An 18,731-nucleotide genomic window follows, 5' to 3' on the forward strand; every position below is an offset into this window, starting at 1 on the left:
GTCCCTTTTCTCTTGTCATTTTCCATGGGGATATGAGTCAGTTTTTATCAACGAAAGGTAAGAGTAAAAACAAGAGAAAAACTAATATTATTAGAAAATGTAACTTTTAAGCCTTTTTTTATTAAACAGTCAAAATATTTGTTGATAAAAATATTTTTGGGATGTTGTGGTTATAATACTTTGGTTTTTTTGGGATGCTGTGGTCATAATACTTTACTGTCTAGTGTGTGTTTACAGTATTTCTGGAATTAACATGTTACCATCAAGTCACATATTTGTCAGAGGTGATTTGCTGGTAGAATTGATAATGAACCTTTGTTACATCAACCTCACTGATACCAAGATTTCTTGGTTTGCTGATGATACCCAGCTTTCTTGATTTTTTTTTTATAATACCAAGCTTTCTTGATTTTTTGATAATATCAAGCGTTCTTGAGTTGTTCATAGAGTTGGCTATGGTGTTTATATTCCAGACAAGAAAGAAAGAATGTGTAAGATTCTACCATTGACATATTGCAATAGACAATGCAAAATGAACACAAAATATGTCTAATGTAAAGCTCCCAACAACCACTGGAGTTCTTGAATAGTTCAGGTTAATTTCATGGACTGAACCATACGAATAAGAAAGTCCAAATGGCAGGGAAAGAGACATACATAGTTTTGCTTTGTTTCAAACAGAGATCAATTACGGAGGCTGTTCAGAATAACTTTGACTAAACCCCATTAAGCTCCCTGAAAATTTCTAAAATGTATGTAAACTTGTTATAGAATAATTTATCTTGACAAGTTTAAATATCAACCTGTATAAAATGAAGCTACTGAACACAACAAGATTCAATAAACCCAATAAGCCTATGAAGCCTATGCTCAGGACTGCTTACTCAGAAATGAGATCTGTAAAACACATCCTTGATAAAATATCTGGCTGAAATTCTGATTAAACTCATTTTTCAATGCGGACCAAGTAGATCTCAAAGGACATTATAAATTAAACATAAAACATTAACACGATCCAAAGAATACTACAAAAGCACTGAGAAATATGCAAACTCTTGAAGCAATGAATCTGTAATAAACAAAATAAGCAGAAATACCAAGAGATCTTGGATACATATGTAAGATTTAGGAGTAATTGACTGTTTGATTGATAAATAATAAACAAAACACTTCCAAAATCATGACCTTGAGCCAAATATTTTGAAATATAAAACATTAAATTTCATTGCATGAAACAAGGACCTGTATATAAGTGGCCACAACAAATTCTAGAGTCTGGACTACAAAATTGTGATTACAGCAAGGCTGTAGAGCCCTTCTAAAGTTGGCTGCCATGTAAAAATCCAGTGAGAGTTGAAGGCATTCACTCAGCTTTCTGCATCTTTGAGTCATCAGTCCCCTCTTGTTCTCCAAATTGATTATTTTTCTTTCCTTGATTTTCTGCATCTTTATCCTTCCCAATTGCATTCTCTTTCTGTTGATTCCTTTGACATTGGCATCTGTCAGCGGACGTCAAATGATCCTCATGGAGTTGAGTCTTCTTAGGAGTCTCCAGGGCTCTCTTTTCTTGCTCCTCATCCTCAACTGGGTTTGGGTTTGGGTTTTCTTCCCTTGCCCAAGATGCATGAGGCTTGTCCTTTGCAGCCTTGAATGTTTCAAGCAACTCTTCCAATGCCCGCGTGGCATTCAAACGGTATTTCACGAGAATTTCGATAACATCTGCGGGCGTCATCCAGGCATCTTCAGTAACCTGCTCCAGTTCTGGAAACAGTTGTTGTTTCTCGATCCCTAGATAGGTTTTCACCAAAATTTTCAAGGCCGGGAATGTGCAGAATGACATGAAAATGTGCATGTCCATCCTTCCTGATCTCAACAGTGCAGGGTCAAGTTTCTCTACATGATTGGTAGTGAAAACAAAGATTCTCTCACTACCACAGCATGAACAAAGCCCATCTGTGAAATTAAGCAAGCCAGATAGGGTAACTGAATTGTTGTTCTCATCAGGCCGCTGCATTGGAGATCCTGCCATAACAGAGTCCACTCTGGCAGCTGGTTTTTTTGCACGGCTTGAGAGATTCAATGAGCAATCAATATCCTCAATAACAATAATAGACTTGTTGGTGGTCTTTATCAGAAGTTTCCTCAGCTCTCCATTTGTATGGACATTAGTGAGCTCTAGATCATAGACATTAACTCTCCATTTGTTATCTAAAATTAACACATTAACTCTGTAAATACATGTCATGAAACAATATTGAAAAATCAATTAACCAGTTATAAAAAAAATTAAAAAGCATTTACTGATATTGGATTAAACAATAAAAAAATGGAATACAGAAAGGTTTGGAAAAGTACCCAAAATAGCAGAGCTAAGGTAGTAGAGCCATCCTTCACACTTTTGCTGGAGACAACAACAATCCTTCCATTGCCATCACCAACCAACATATATTGGTTCGATACTTGCCACTGCCTTCTAAGTCTGCAGGGGAAAGCTGCAGGAGTAGGCTATCTGTTGCTGATAACTACATAGGGAACTCCGTCCTCTCATATGGATCGATCATAGGGAAATCCGTATCCGTAATTGATCAGCAATTCCCTGGCACTGTTCCATGATGGGAATAACTACGGAGATAACTATAAAGTGTTCATAGTATGGTAGACATAGTTATTCCCGTGATCTGTCATTGCCAACATCCGTCGAGGATTTTCCAGAGGAGATTTGAACTCTTTATCTTCCAAGCTGGAGTTGCTGTATAAGACCTGGAACAGTGCCAGGGAATTGCTGATCAATTACGATAACTTTTGAGATTCTTTTGCTATATGCTGTGTGATATTTTTCTTTTGAACACTGCCTCTTGCCGCAGTGATTTGGTGTTGGAAACCCTCCAGGCAAGTATTCTGGTTTGTAAGAGCGACACTGAGCCAAGTTTTGACGTCTGCAATGAAGAGAAAGATTGATAACGAATTTATGGTGTGGTTTTTGGACATATTGGATATTGCCTGTATGTTGACCAACCCTGATGTTGATGCCACAAGAGGAGGTTGGAAATCCCTTTAAATTGTTCCAAGCTAATACATAACCAGATGAGAATTGTAATCCTTCGCAATAACGAGATGAGGATTCTGGTTTTTGGACATATTGGACAATGCCCGCATGGACAGCGAATCATTAAGATGATATATGCTCTCATGTATAAGTTCCGCACAATTTTCCAAGGCAACACGTTGTCTTCGGTTTTCCCTGGCATCTGATAATGGTGGTGAGTCCGGCATTGTTACAGTGGTGGGCTTCATTCTGACCATCGGCTTCCCGCTTCTTCTTTTTCCATTAAGGGGGTTGCAATAACTTTTCAGGATTCGAGAATCCCAGAAATTTGCAGCGACACAGAGCAATTTGCAGGATTCAAGAACCTCAGAAATTTGTAGCTCCCCGCTGCTTCTTTTGCCTTGATGGGAGTTGCAATTATCGTCTCAAGGGAGTCACAATTAGAGTCAATCTCTGCAAGGATTCTCTGTCTCAATCTCTGCAAGGATTCTTCAAGATTCAATCAAACAAACAGTAAAAACTCCAAGAAATTTGCAGCTACATAGCAGTAACTCTTCTCAAGGGGGTCAAAATTATTGTCTCAATCTCTGTAAGAATTCTTACCAGAAAGATTCAAGAACTCAAAGAAATTTGCAGTTACGAACGGAATCAATGTTTTGCAGCGCAATAGAGAGCGAACACGAATGTTTTGCAGCGCAATAGAGAGCCGAGTCGAGTTGGGTAGGGGAGCAGCCCGCGGTTTGTAAAATTTCGAATTGGAACGCGCATTAACTCTCCGTCACGCGGATTCTGTCAGCCAACTCCGATCCGATCAACTCATCACGCGGATTCTGTCAGCCAACTCCGATCCGATCAACTCATAAAATTAATTCGGGATGGTGGCGGAGGTCGCGGAGGTTGGCCGGGGATGGTGGCGGAGCATGGAGGAATTGCTGGCGGCCGAAGTCGGACGTTTTTCGAGGCGTCGATGGAAACCGGGCCATTCTACCTAGGTAGACTACTCCATTTATTTAAAATTTTAGAAAAAATTACGCATCTATTAAATTATTATATATATATCTATATATATTATTATATATATATCTATATATATATATATATATAATATGTTATTTAACATATATCTAAATCTAAATATTTCCACTTATTTTAAATTCAAATTAATCAAATACATATATTCATTTCTCTTTTTATTATAACATATAGTGAGTTCGGGAGGCTTCTCTCCAAGCTTTTTGAGCATAGGAATAAAATCTTAAATAAAAAATAATAATTTGTTTCTTTAGGTCCAATAAACCAATGTTTTGTCAGCGAACGTTAACCACCATCATCATCATCTTTAAAATATATTTTATTTTTATTTAAAAAAATACATATCAATTTTAAATTTTTTAAAAAATTACACATATATTAAACTATATAGTGGGTCTTTTTAACACAATAAACCTAAATATCGACATAATTAATATCTCATACGGCGTATTGTCCAAAAATCTTTTATTTTGAATTTACATGTGAAATAAGTCTATTTGTTCATATTTTTCTTTTTCTTTTTAATTTTATTTTTTATTTTATTTTGAATTTACGTGTGCAATAAGCTTTTTTTTTGTTTCATTTTATTCATTTATTTTAAAAGCTTATTTTTTTTGGTTTCATTTTATTCATTTATACTAGCATCTTTTAATAAAAATGAGAAAATATATAATACATTTAGATCGATTGAATTTGATTAGTTGCATAATAATCCAACCAGTAATAGGATCCTCGGTTTTTTGCTTTTGATGCAATTCTGTTTTTTTTTAAATTTACACGAGTGATTTCTATATTTGGTTCTACATGGGTTGCCCGTGGCATTTTTATGGCTCATATAACTTGCGTCATCTACCCAATTTCATTCGTATTAAATGTTAGCAGCCGGGAGAATGGGGGGTTTTGTTTACATTAGTGGTTTTGGTAAGGTAATTTTTTTTTGTCGGTTTTGAAATGGATCATTTGTCCCATGGTGGATGGGTTGTGGAAGGGGAATTTTCTGGTATTTTGGGAAAGTTCATTTATGAGTTTTTTCTGGTAGTGTTTTGGGATCGCAGAGCTATGGTTATGGTTGTACGTCCTTGTTATGGAGAGCTATGGTTATGGTTGTACGTCCTTGTTATGGAGAGCTCATGGTGCCTACATTAGTCTTCATATTAGTTTTAGCATGCCCGTTACATATTATATAAGCTCCACCTTGGTCTCAAGGTGGTGGAAAGGTGGTGCCTTCATTGTTGACAGCCTTAAGGTTAACTCATTATTCTCTCTATGTTGGATAGTAAAAAATTATGCTATAGTCACGAGAGGTTAGTTTTCATTAGCATTTCCTCGGTTGGTCATAGTAGGATTTAATCGTTGTTTGTCGAAGCGCTGGGTAATACCGCGTCCCATAGTCATTTGGTGCCTTGTGACCAACTCCCCACCAAGGTGTCTTATGTTTCTTATTAGGTGTCAATGTTCTTTGTGCTCTTTTTACATAACATGGGGATCAGTCCGTCCTTCAAATTAGTGGCAGTCTTACCATTTGCGACACCCTAGCCCTCTAACCATGCCGGCCCTCTAACCATGCCGGGATTTCGTTCAGTGTCCAAGTGTTAGTCTGTGGAGTATGGTACCTTGCTACCTTCTCCATTTGGTTCTGAAAAAGGTTGTGGTTTCACTATATATTTTCTAATTCAAACTTTTCTAACTTTGGAAACCCATGGTTCTCACAAAATTTGGGGTTTTGGAAAGTATGGGCATATATTAGTTTGGGATTGTTGAGGGCTTCAATTAATCCATTTCCACCCACACATACTTCTCTTTAGGGTTTCTACTGAGTCTGTGGCTCATCTTATAATGGGGATTTACCATCCTGTCGTCAATTAGCACTTGGTCATTTGGTTTTCTAGTGTTGTCGTCATGTGGTTTATTTGCAGGTCTTATGAAGATATGGCTCCTCACTAGTGACTTCCCAACCACAAGGGTGGTGCCCCTGGCGCATCCTCTTCCAGTCATCGACGTCTATTCGGGTGGGAATTGGTGGCAAACTTTTTTGACTCAGCTCCTCTCGAGGTTAGAAAAGAAATTCTACATTTGGAAGCCAGGGAGTTTAGGGATCGTAAATATCACTCTTATTCAATGATTGGCAGAAACAACCTCAAATGGTTCCCCAATCCAGGGAAGTTTCGGAGGAGAAGATTGCACTTCCTTCACTCAATCACCTTACATAGTCAGTTGGAAACGCTACTCACCATGGTAATTTGTAACAAGCAAGTTGACAACTACAAGCTCTTTGCAGGTGAGGAGGAGATTAAGAGAATCCTGAGGGATATGAGGTATAATTTGGATGATATCGTGGTCAGACTGAATCGAGTGGAACACTTTGTGGTATCAAATTCAGAGACTTATTCAAATGATCATTAGGACGAGGTCGTAGTCATCAACGCTCCACCTCTAAACATTGTCCATGAAAACTCTTCTCCTCACTCGTAAGTTATTATTTTGGACTAATAAGTCCACCATGCAATATGTTCTAGTATTTACTATTGGAAGGTACTCATTTTTTTGTAAACAATATAATATTGTTTTGTCAGTAATGTTGGTGGTTTCTGATTGATGTTATTTCAATTCTGGCATTTTGTTTGGCTCGGTGAAAAACTCAAGGAAATTAGTGGATCACATTAGACTTTGTTGTAGTTCCTAGCCTTTGTGCAATCTAGTAGGGTAGTCCCATCTTGTAATTTGTGCTACCAGTAGTTCTTGTTGTGTCTATGTTTATCTTAAGAGGCAATCATGATCCTCCAGGTTAATTGTTGGTATACAGAATTCCCAATGTAATATGTTTTGCTATCAATAGTAATCAATTGAAGAACTTTAAAAACTAAAATTACATGTGCAATAAGTTTTTTTGTTTATTTTATTTATTTATACGAGTATCTTTTAATAAATATGGAAACGTATAAAGTACTACCTTTATATAGATTGAATTTGATGAGTTTCACAATCATCCAACAAGTTTTCTTTTGATCCTTGGTTGTCTGTTTTTGAATATTTTATTATAATAATAATTAATTAATCTATATATTATATAGATGGTATGTTTTTTGAATTTTATTTTTTAAAATATATAATTGCTATATCTTATTTTTGTGTATAATAAATGTGAAAAATAATAAATATAATTTTGATTTGGTTTAAAATTTTAGTGTATTATTATTATTATTAATTATAATTTTTTTCAATGTGAATATTTTCATAATTATTAGGTTGTTGGAATTTTGTGAAATTAAAATTTTTAGAATGTTTTTCAATTTTTAGTAGACATTTTTCCTATCATTAAGGACACATAAAATTGCAAAAGTTAAAACAATACAATAACACAAATTTAAAGCATGTTATTTATTATTTGTTGAAAAATAAATTGCATATTCGATTAAATGTAACATATCAAGTTCTTTGATTCCTGATTTAGTGCATGAGGTACATGTTGGCGTGCAAGGGTAGTGACCTAGGGTTCAATAATATGCCAACAAATATCTCTCAAACACTGACATTTTCAACACCCACAAGCAGGTGAGGTCTCACCTGAGGTATATTGATGGATTTGTAGAACCTTTGAAGGTTATGCTGGGAGACAACAGAAATGGGATTTTGTTTACATCAATGGTTTTGGTAAGGTAATTCCTTTTGTCTGCTCTGAAATGGATCATCTGTCCCATGGAAAATTAGTTGTGGAAGGGGAATTCTATGACATTTTGGGAAAGCTCATTTATGATCTTTTCCTGTGGTAGCGTCTTAGGATGGCAGAGCTATGTTTATGGTTGTACACTTGGCCCTAGTTATGGAGAGATCATGGTGCCCACATTAGTCTTCGTACTAATTTCATCATGTTTGTCAGATATTATATAAGCTCCACCTTGGTCTGAGGGTGGTGGAAAGGTGGTGGCTTCATTGCTAACAACCTTAAGGTTAAATCATTATTCTCTCTATGTTGGATAGTAGAAAATTATGCTACAGTCACGGGAAGTTGGTTTTCATTTTCATTTCCTCTGTTGGTCATAGTAGGATTGAATCATTGTTTGTCAAAGAGTTGGGTAATACCCTGTCCCGTAGTCATTTGGTGTCTTGTGACCAACTCCCCACAAGGGTGTCTTATGTTTCTTATTAGGTGTCAATGTTCTTTGTGATCTTTTTACATGACTTGGGGATCAATCTGTCCTTCAAATTAGTGGCAGTCTTACCCTTTGCGACACCGTAGCCCTCTGAGCATGATGGGATTTCATTTAGTTTCTCAGCGCTGGTCTATGGAGTATGGTACCTTGCTACCTTCTCTATTTGGTTCTGGAAAAGGTTATGGTTTCACTATATATTTGCTAATTTAAACTTTTCTAAATATGGAAATTCATGGTTCTCACAAAATTTTTGGTTTCGGAAAGTATGGGCATATATTAGTTTGGGATTTTTTATGCCTTCAATTAATCCTCTTCCACCACACATACTTCTCTTTAGGGTTTCTACTGAGTCTGTGGCTCGTCTTATAATGGGTTTTTACCATCAATGTCGTCAATCATCACTTGGTCATTTAGTTTTCTAGTGTTGTCGTCTTTTGGTTTATTTGCAGGTCTTATGAAGATATGGCTCCTTGCTAGTGACTTCCCAACCACAAGGTTGGTTCCCTTGATGCATCCTCTTCCAATCATCGACGTCTATTCGGGTGGGAATTGGTGGCAAACTTTTTTGACTCAGCTCCTCTCGAGGTTAAAAAAGAAATTCTACATTTGGAAGCCAGGGAGTTCAGGGATAGTAAATATCACTCATATTCAACGATTGATGGAAACAACCTCAAATGGTTCCCCGATACAGGGAAGTTTCAGAGGAGAATATTGCACTTTTTTCACTCAATGACCTTACATCGTCAGTTGGAAACACTACTCACCATGGTAATTTGTAACAAGCAAGTTGACAACTACAAGCTCTTTGCAAGTCAGGTGGAGATTAAGAGAATCCTGAGGGATATCAGGTATAATTTGGATGATATCGTGGTTAGACTGAATCAAGTGGAATACTTTGTCATATGAAATTCAAAGACTTATTCAAATGATCATTAGGACGAGGCCATAGTCATCAATGCTCCACCTCTAAACATTGCCCATGAAAACTCTTCTCCTCACTCGTCAGTTATTATTTTGGACTAATAAATCCACCATGCAATATGTTCTAGTCTTTACTGTTGGAAGGTACTCTTTTTTAGTAAACAATATAATATTGTTTTTTCAGTAATATAGGTGGTTTTTGATTGATGTTATTTCGATTCTGGCATTCTGTTTGGCTCAGTGAAAAAATCAAGGAGATTAGTGGATCATTGTAGACTTTGTTGTAGTTCCTAGCCTTTGTGCAATCTAGTAGGGTAGTCCCATCTTGTAATTTTTGCTACCAATAGTTGTTGATGTGTCTATGTTTATCTTAGGAGACAATCATGATCCTCCAAGACAGTTGTTGGTAAAAAGAATTACCAATATAATATATTTTTCTATCAATAGAAATCAATTGAAGAACTTTAAAAAAAAATTACATGTGCAATAAGATTTTTTGTTCATTTTATTTATTTATACGAGTATCTTTTAATAAAAATGGAAAAATATAAAGTACTACCTTTATATCGATTGAATTTGATTAGTTGCACAATAATCCAACAAGTTTGCTTTTGATCCTTGGTTGTCTACTTTTGAATATTTTATTATAATAATAATTAATCAATGTATATATTATATAGGTGGTATGTTTTTTGAATTTTCTTTTTTAAAATATATAAATGGTATATTTTATATTTTTGTAGAATAAATGTGAAAAATAATAAATATAATGTTGATTTGGTTTAAAATTTTGGTGTATTATTATTATTATTAATTATATATTTTTTTAATGTGAATATTTTCATAATTATTAGGTTATTGAAGTTTTGTGAAAGTAAAGTTTTAAAAATGTTTCTCCATTTTTAGTAGACATTTTGTCTATCATTAAGGACACATAAAATTGCAAAAGTTAAAATAGTACAATAACACAAATTTAAAGGATTTTATTTATTATTTGTTGAAGAATAAATTGTATATTTGATTAAATGTAACATATCAAGTTATTTGATTCTTGATTTAGTGCATGAGGTACATGTTTGCGTTTGAGGGAAGTGACCTACCGTTCAACAATTTGCCCAAAAATCTCTGTCAGACACTGATATTTTCAACACCCACGAGCAAGTGAGGTCTCACCTGAGGTATATTGATGGATTTGTAGAAATTTTGAAGGTTATGCTAGGAGACAGGTGTTATTGGGAAATCTAGTGTCTATTCAGAGCTGCTAGTCCCACTAAGACGGGTAGCTATCTTAGAAACAAACAGATTAAAGTCACTTGTTTTTCCTTTACGAGAGAGAGATGAGAAAGAAGAAGAGAGTACCAACCTCAGTCTTATGCTTGGCTCCTTGCTTGTTTCCTTTCCCCTTTGATAGAATCTCGCCACTGCTTCCTTACTTGTCCCACTTCAAAGAGCACTTGTAGATTCACAGCAGCATAATACCATCAAAGCATAGAGATCTTTCACTGTAAACAATATAGGATCAGATATATATTGACCATACAAATGCATATATCAACACAATATTCAGAGATACACAAGAATATGGAGGAAAACTCAAATAGCTTTATTAGTAACAGTAGTAGAAGAGAGGATTACAACCACTTGGTCTGACCCAATGCCATCCTCCAAGCTTGAAATCCCTCTTCACCTCACACAAAGCAAGATCACCCAACAATGTCTTCAAAAGCAAACTACCAAATTCCAACCTTTGGATCTCTGGGATGAGGGATCCATTTATAGATATTTGGAGGGGGGTGAGTCAACTTCTGGGATTTTGATTAGTGTCATCTCTCTGATAGTTCTTGGTTCTACTTGGAGATTTCATGATCTCTTACTCATCCTTGGGTGAATTCAGGGAGGCAAGTGTCAAATGAGTAGCTTCTAGAAGATTCTTAGGGTCTCCACTTAGCAAACTGCTTGTGCCATTTGTCTGCTCTCGCTCATCTCACCCTACAGAAGAGCTTTTCAGTATGCATCACACTTTTTTCATGTGGCAGGTGAGATGCATCGCACCCTTTGCACTGGGCGGTCTGTATGGTCCTGCTTTGACCAATTCTGAGTGGTTTCTCATGGAAAACTTCTGGGAGATGGTGTAATAAGCTGACCTTGCTCCTTTAGGGTATGAAACAACACTTTTAGGGACTTATAAGCCCTTGGTTTATGGACAAATGTGATTGGGGTTGCAGTGCCCAAATATGTCTATAATAGTTGCCCCCTAAAGCATGAGGTCGTAAATCTTTTGATGTCAGGTGAAATGATTTATAATGAGGATACAAGGTTTTTCGCACTGGAAGGTGACCTGTAATAAGATATAATACAATACATTATCTTCATAATATTTTCATGATCTAGCTGAGGCGGGCATTCCCATGCTCAGTTTGATAAATTCATTTTCATGTACATAGGACAGACAACTGTCTGTGTGTAGACTGATGATTCTGGTAGAGCCATCATCCCTTAGTTTGGATGATTATTTGTGCAAAAATGATGTACATTTGATGTCTTTATTTTCTTGATTATATCGCAGCTCGGATGGATGAAACTAGATCCGGGGTCTTCAAAACTCGTTCAATCTTCGCCCGAAGGTACAAGTCAATCCATGTGAAAAAGATGTTCTGATGTTGAACATGGAAGGACATTACCTGATTACCAGCCAATGATGTAAGCTGTTAACAGGCGCGAGAGGAATCATCGATAACGATGATGACCCTCAAGGTACTGCAGTACAATTCACGTGGTGCGAATACATGAGTCAATGTCGAACACCACGCAAAATCTTTCGATTGAAGGCCATTAATGTAAACCTGTCACCGGAAGTGAGAAACTTGCCATTGAGGCATGCAAGCTTCAAAGTACTAGAAGGGTTGTCCCTAGGTCGGCTTCTTGGATAATGAGTTGATGTCGACAGAAAGTGACCCGTCGTAGGAGGACATTAATGGATCCCACGTCTACGACACGGAACGAAGTAAATGATTTTGTAGAGGTGAAAACGATTTGATGATACAAGGTTTAGGGTGGCAGTCATGAAAGAATGAAGCATGAAGGTATTGTAGCGGATGAGACACAAGCTGGGTAGGTGAATTCTCTGAGCGACTTCTCTTGAACATATTGGCGACACTGAAATGGATTGGTAGCGTTCATAGAAAATTTTAGGGGTGAATGTTCGCCCTTTGGCGAAATTAAGGGGTTTTAAATTTTTAGTGGGCGAATATTTTATATCATAGCACATTTTTATAAATCACCTCAAATAGCCCACCTTATTTTAAGGGAGAGGGTAAAAAAGGTAAATTTAGCCCTTGAAACTAGGAGTCACAACCTTCCATTCGCCCATTTTCAAGAATAGGTTTTATTTAAGTGAATCCATTCGCCCATTTTCAAGAATAGGTTTTATTTAAGTGATTCCTATGGGCCAAATACCATATTTATAAAAGAGGTATGGTAAGTTAATAAAAATATAAATAAATGAGAGGTATGGTAAATAAATAAAACATTTTTTTATATTTACTCCATAAGTCACCTTATATACATGCAAGGGTGTAAACACATAAAAATATAAGTAAAGTGGAGGTATGGTAAATAAATAAAACGTCTTTTTATACTTACTCAAAAGGTATGGTAAATAAATAAAAATATAAATAAACTAGACGTATGGTAAATAAATAAAACCTCTTTTTATATTTAGTCCATAACCCTCGTTCTATTTGTGAAGGCTCAAGAAAGAGGTTTTATTTAAGTGAATCCTATGGGCCAAATACCATATTTGTAAAAGAGGTATGGTAAATTAATAAAAATATAAATAAACGAGAGGTATGGTAAACAAATATTTTTTTTTTTTTATATTTACTCCATAAGTCACCTTATATTTACGAACACTCAAAAAATGTGTTAGCGTTATATTTAGGTGAAACCTATGGGCAAAATACTATGGGACAAATACCATGAACTAGATTGTTATTAATACCATGCAAAAAAACATTATTAACCCTAATATTAGTATTAATAAAAATAAAAATGGCACATGGTATTGACCCATGGTATTCACCAAAATGGCACATGGTATTGACCCATGGTATTCACCTGGAATGTAGCCTATTTAAATGGGGGAATTAAACCAGCATAGATCCATCTTTACTGTGGATCTACTAACCCCTGAGAGGTTCAAATATCATGATATGCAAACTAGCATAGAGTGAAAAAATATTTGATCCCTCTCGAGGCTTGGTGGATCAAGAGTAAAAATGGATGTTGTAATTTAATGTATGTTAAACATTTTAGCTTGGTTAAAATAAAAAATAAAATAAAATTCAACTATTAATTTTATTAATTTTTTAAAATTACTAATAGTAATTTTTAAGCTCCACGTTTATGATAACCCATGGTATTGACCCATAGAAATACCATGGTATTCATGTGAGCATAGACTATTTAAAGGGGAAATTCTATCATCTTAGATCCATCTTAATTCTGGATCTACCAAGTGCTCAAAGGGATAAATAGATTTCATCCCCCTAAGAGTGGTAGATGTGGAGTTAAGATGGATATAGGTTGGTTTTTATGATAATGAAGATATTAAATAGATTTAGGGAATTATATTGTAAAAACATCTTAAGGTGAATGGTTAAAGCATAGACATTGGACAAGTATATTTGTATACTTCTGTTTTAAACTTAAACAAATTCAGGGCTAAAAGGAATGGATTGATTTCACTAGTCATCCTTCTATAACTTTCCAGCATATGCTGGAGTAAACAGATTGTAATTTGGGTAATTTTCTAACTGCAAACAGGAACATACTTGTGTATTGGCAGGGTGGTTACGAGGTCCCTAGAAGTGATGAATTTAAATTTTTCTTGGTTTATATATAGTATTAGGTTTTTTCTCATGCTTTCTATGAATGACACGAGTGAATTTTATCCTACACCCACTAGGATATCGATATGTAATTTCAGTAATTTTGATTTCAAAATATATTTTAAAGAAATGAAATGATTTCATTTGTGTATTCAGTAAACACAATATTCTAATGGAATTCTGCATCTGTGGTTTACCTATATAGATTCCATGGAGAAGTGTTAGTGGTGTGACATTAATTGTCCTCAAGCAAAGGCTTTAGTTTTACTCTTTTTGGAAGCAAATACTTTCTTCCAACTTTTTTGAGTTCCATGAAAAATTTGAAAGTCCTAATAGATTCAATTATGGGTTCAAGAGAGACATAGTATTCAATTATGGGTTAAAGAGATCCACACTGAATGATCTATCGACCTTATCTTCACTTAGTTTAAGACTATTCACTTAGAGAGCCTGCATGTGCCCCCACTTCAAGAGCATAGTAAAGTCATGTAGAACTTAGAGAAGCTATCTTTAAGCTTTTAGTGAAGAATGGAAAAATGGTTTGGGTTCAATAACAACCAGTCGAGCATTAAGCTTCCAATAATGCTAGATTTTAACCTGGAGCACTTTTGTGATTTGGAGGAGATGCCCCCTCGTATTTGTGACACATCTTCAGTTGTGAATTGGACTATTACTAACTGTCATTTCCTTCGAAAGTTACTTGATGAATTGGGGAACCTCAACTCTTTAAGAATGTTAAGGAAGGAAAGAAAGTAAATTATGCTAAGTTCTCTTATGCTTTTCAAGTTTTTCTTGGATATCTACAACATTTCAGGTAGGAAAGTACATTCTGTTAATGAAAATTTGTCTTGATAGAAAGGCCCAATTTCAAATTCTAATGCTTTCAAAAAAAATTGTATAACTGTAATGTTTCTAAAAGGAAAGCATATTTTTTCAATTTAAGTATCATGATCCCATATTCCAACTTATTTTTCAGTAACCCAATAGGCTTTGTAGCTTTGAATAAATCCATGTCTTTTGATAAGATCCTCTTCCAAATTAGAACGTAGTTTCCTTTTGGCAATAACCACATACAATGTCTTGATTTTTTTATTGAGAAAATAGAGGTTGTGAAACAAGCTTGTGCCATACAAGGACTTGATTCATTGATTATGTATCAATTATGGCTCTTGATGTAACAATGTCTTGATTTTGTTGCTTGAAAATAGAGGTTACGCTTTACTATTTCACATAATTTCTTACAATATTTCCATAAGTATTGATTTGTAATCTCAGTCACTGAGGGATGAAAGTAATGACAAAGGTAATATACCATGGTTTGAAGTTACCCTCTTACTAAATATTTAAATATATCACCACAATTTAACCGTTAGTTAAAGGAGTTGTATTTGATTTGTAAACAATTCATTGATTGATTTATAGATTTTGATTTTTTTCCCTTTTTTATTTTTTTCTCAGATTTGGTATGAGATATCTTCCAATATTTGGGTTCCCTAGTTTCCCCACCATAGCTATGAGGTTCAGATGCTATCATTAAATATTCTCAGAACATTACAACTTTTCTAGTAAGTGTACTTTGAAACATTGTTGTTGCTTTTCCATGGTGTTAATGCAAATAAGCACTACAACTAGTGCCATTATTTAGATTAAGTGCCGAAATCTAGGTGGTATTGTAATGATGGAGTGATTGTTTTCTAGCTACTAAGGCCATATGCATTTTTATCTCTTATGTTGTCCCGAGATATTCAAATTCAGAATAAGAATTGAGGTCTCATTTCCACTGTAGATTGTAGTCAGTTTCTTGAACATAATATATAGTAGATTATATTTTACTAATCAACGATGGATGTGATCCCTTGCAGGAAATGAAATTAAAAGTGACTTTGATTTCACATTGATTTGTCAAAACATCCACACAGGAAAGGAGATTCAAAGTGACATTGATTTCACACTGATTTGTCAAAATGGAGGCAAGAGAAAAGGACACTTTGTATTCAACAATGCTCTTAATTTCATATGTACATGCACAGACATACTAGTAGAAAATATTGAAGGGTTGCCTAAGTAATATTTTCCATTCCACTACATTCTTTACAACTTGTAAATAAATAACTCGGAAAAATTCATTACACTACTTGTTTCTTTATTAATCAGTGGTTAAGATTTTGATATTGAACTGGCTAAAATTTTTCTTCCTTCTGTGAAATTGTGTGTTCTATAATGCTTCTTTTCCATTCACTATGTATAGCATATAAAGTGTGTCTAATGGAGTAGAAAGATTGGAAAGTCTTGTGATCCTTGAACTATGTTACAAGGCAGAAACCCAACAGGGCAGGGTAGGTGCATCCCCACAAAGGGATCACAAATACCAAAGTTGGTATTGGCTAGTGCCTTGAGCTAGAAAATTTCCTTTACCCTTGTATTAATAGTGAATTCAGAGAGGATTCTAATATTATCTTTATAAGATTTATATTAGTTAATATTGATGAATAAAATTCATGAGACATGAGCTAGGATGTCCTTGCAAGGTGGTTTTTGATTATTGGAAGCTATGATGGCCATTATGTCAGGCTAGGTGGTCGCACTCCCTTGATCGTGAGCACGATTGTGATCAAGATGGAAGACTTCATAGTCTGGATTGATTGTTTAGCAGTGATAATTAGTGGGCTCATTCACAAAAGCTTCTATTTCACTAATCCTTTTTATAGAGTTGCCATACTCAATTTCCAAAGGTTTTAATTACACTATAGAGTTGAGTTCTGAGAGAGTTGTGATTCACAGAGTTAAGTATAACAACTATGACACTTGAATGAAGACAAGCATAGTAGATGTATCAGACTCTGTTATAAGCTTACCTGCATATTATAAGGGACTTGGTTGGATATTTTATAATTTTATAAACAAGTTCCATTTCGTGGAAATGTAAAAAAGTAGTGATATTGCCACCATGTGGCTCTTGTCATATATGGTTTTATACTTTTTCAAAAAATTCTCTAAGAGTTCACAATGTTATGATTCACTAGGACCTTACGAAGTTTTATTATTTAGTGAAAGACTCACCAAGATCTTACAAGATTTTATAATTGAGTAAAATATTCAACATGCCTGCTGAGAGATTTGCCAAAAAATTATATATACATATTATATTATTGATAAAATCGCCTTCCATTTTTCCTATATACCATGGAGATTCGCCCATTTATTATACATATAAATTTGGGGGGGTTCTTAAAATTTTCCCTAGTAGCGTTAACCCCAAAATTGGACAGTACGGTGGACCAATGGTGATATGACCGGTGAACGGAATAACCCAACCCGACTCAATCATGGTGATCGAGTGAAAGTGTCATGTTCAAGAGCGACCTGCTACCAATAAAGTTTCTTCAAGTTTTCTTCCCAATTTTCCCCAGTCATTTCTGACCAGTACCTCTTTATTTTTGTCAAGCTTGAGGAGGATAACATATGCTTGTTCTATAATTTTCCCTTCAGGCAAACCTGTCGCTATGTTTTAACGAGCCTAGCGACAGTGAAACTCATTCTTGTCTGAATGGACAAGTTTGTCGCTATTGTTTTAACAAGTTTAACAACAAGGATAACTCGGTCCTTTTCAATTTTAGAGAGTCTGAAAAGAGACGGAAAGAAAACTCTAATATTCCTTTTTCGTAATATAATCCCTTAAGTTCGAAAAAGTATAAAACAATGCGAAAGTGATGACTTTTCGATAGTTTTAAGGAGCCGAACAAGACAAATGCTCGATCTTTTTGTGTAATAATCCCTCAGGTCCAAAAAGATTAAAATCTAGAGGAGGGATAGCACTTCCAATCACTTTAACGAGCTGGAGAGGCCAATTGCTCGAAAATCTTTTCATATTTTACGAGTCAGATGAAAAGAGCTTAAAGGAGACTCGTTTTTGAGGAACAAGTGATGTTTTCAAATAGCAGCTAGTTCTAGGTAAGATTTGGAACTTTCCAATCACGGCAATGTAAAGCAGGTGGCTAATAGGATCACTCGTTGCAGTTGTTCCTCAAAAGGGGTAAACAATCAAATGGAGGCGAATGATCGGCTAAAACAGAGTGGAGGTGATGGTAAGAACACGACCAAGGCTCAAAAGCTGATGATAATCATTCACAATGGTTATTTACCAGAGGTGGGTTCATTTTTTAATGAGCTTAAACTCTAATGGAACATATGCTCATTGCTAGGTTTAATTTTTAACGAGCTTGAACTCCGCGTAAAACTACTCCTTCCAGTCGTATAATAAGGATGTCTCATCAATAGGTTCAATTTTTAGGGAGCTTGCACCATTTGAAACTATGCTCCGACTCATTTTATTATGTAAGCTGGGAACAACCAATCCTATGAGTTTAAAGGCTTAAGAACCTACAAACTAAGAAAATAAATGGTCATTTTTCACTTTCACGCAAAAAGGTTTGCATGCCCCCAAGTATAGCGAAGTAGAGTTTCCTAGGTTACCCTCAATTCGCTGACAAAACATTTGTTCAATCGGGAAAGGCATACTTTTTCCAAGTTACCCTTCAATTTGCAGACAAAAAATTTGTTCTATCGGGAAAGACCTACTTTTTCAAAGTTACCCTTCAATTTGCAGGCAAAAAATTTGTTCTATCGGGAAAGGCCTACCTTCTAACAGAGGTATCTTGTTCCGGTCTAATCCCATTTTCCTAAACGGACGGG

At 35.3% G+C, this 18,731-nt stretch overlaps 1 pseudogene across 3 annotated transcripts; it reads right to left on the reverse strand.

Annotated features, from left to right (window-relative positions):
* Positions 1-1,206: 1,206 nt before the first annotated feature.
* LOC149218789 (AAA-ATPase At5g57480 pseudogene) lies at positions 1,207-3,929 on the reverse strand (annotated as a pseudogene). Of its 3 annotated transcripts, none has more exons than XR_016248651.1 (2): positions 3,650-3,929; positions 1,207-3,524 (listed from the first exon to the last, which is right to left on the reverse strand). The product of XR_016248651.1 is annotated as an AAA-ATPase At5g57480 pseudogene, transcript variant X1 (transcript). The 3 variants fall into 3 exon arrangements; XR_016248652.1 differs by having other exon boundaries at positions 1,207-3,535; XR_016248653.1 differs by having other exon boundaries at positions 1,207-2,228; positions 2,356-3,929.
* Positions 3,930-18,731: the final 14,802 nt, after the last annotated feature.

Source organism: Pinus tabuliformis, chromosome Q, assembly GCF_031772625.1.
Source record: "Pinus tabuliformis cultivar Carrire ecotype Pingquan chromosome Q, CPIR1, whole genome shotgun sequence".
NCBI lineage: Eukaryota > Viridiplantae > Streptophyta > Pinopsida > Pinales > Pinaceae > Pinus > Pinus tabuliformis.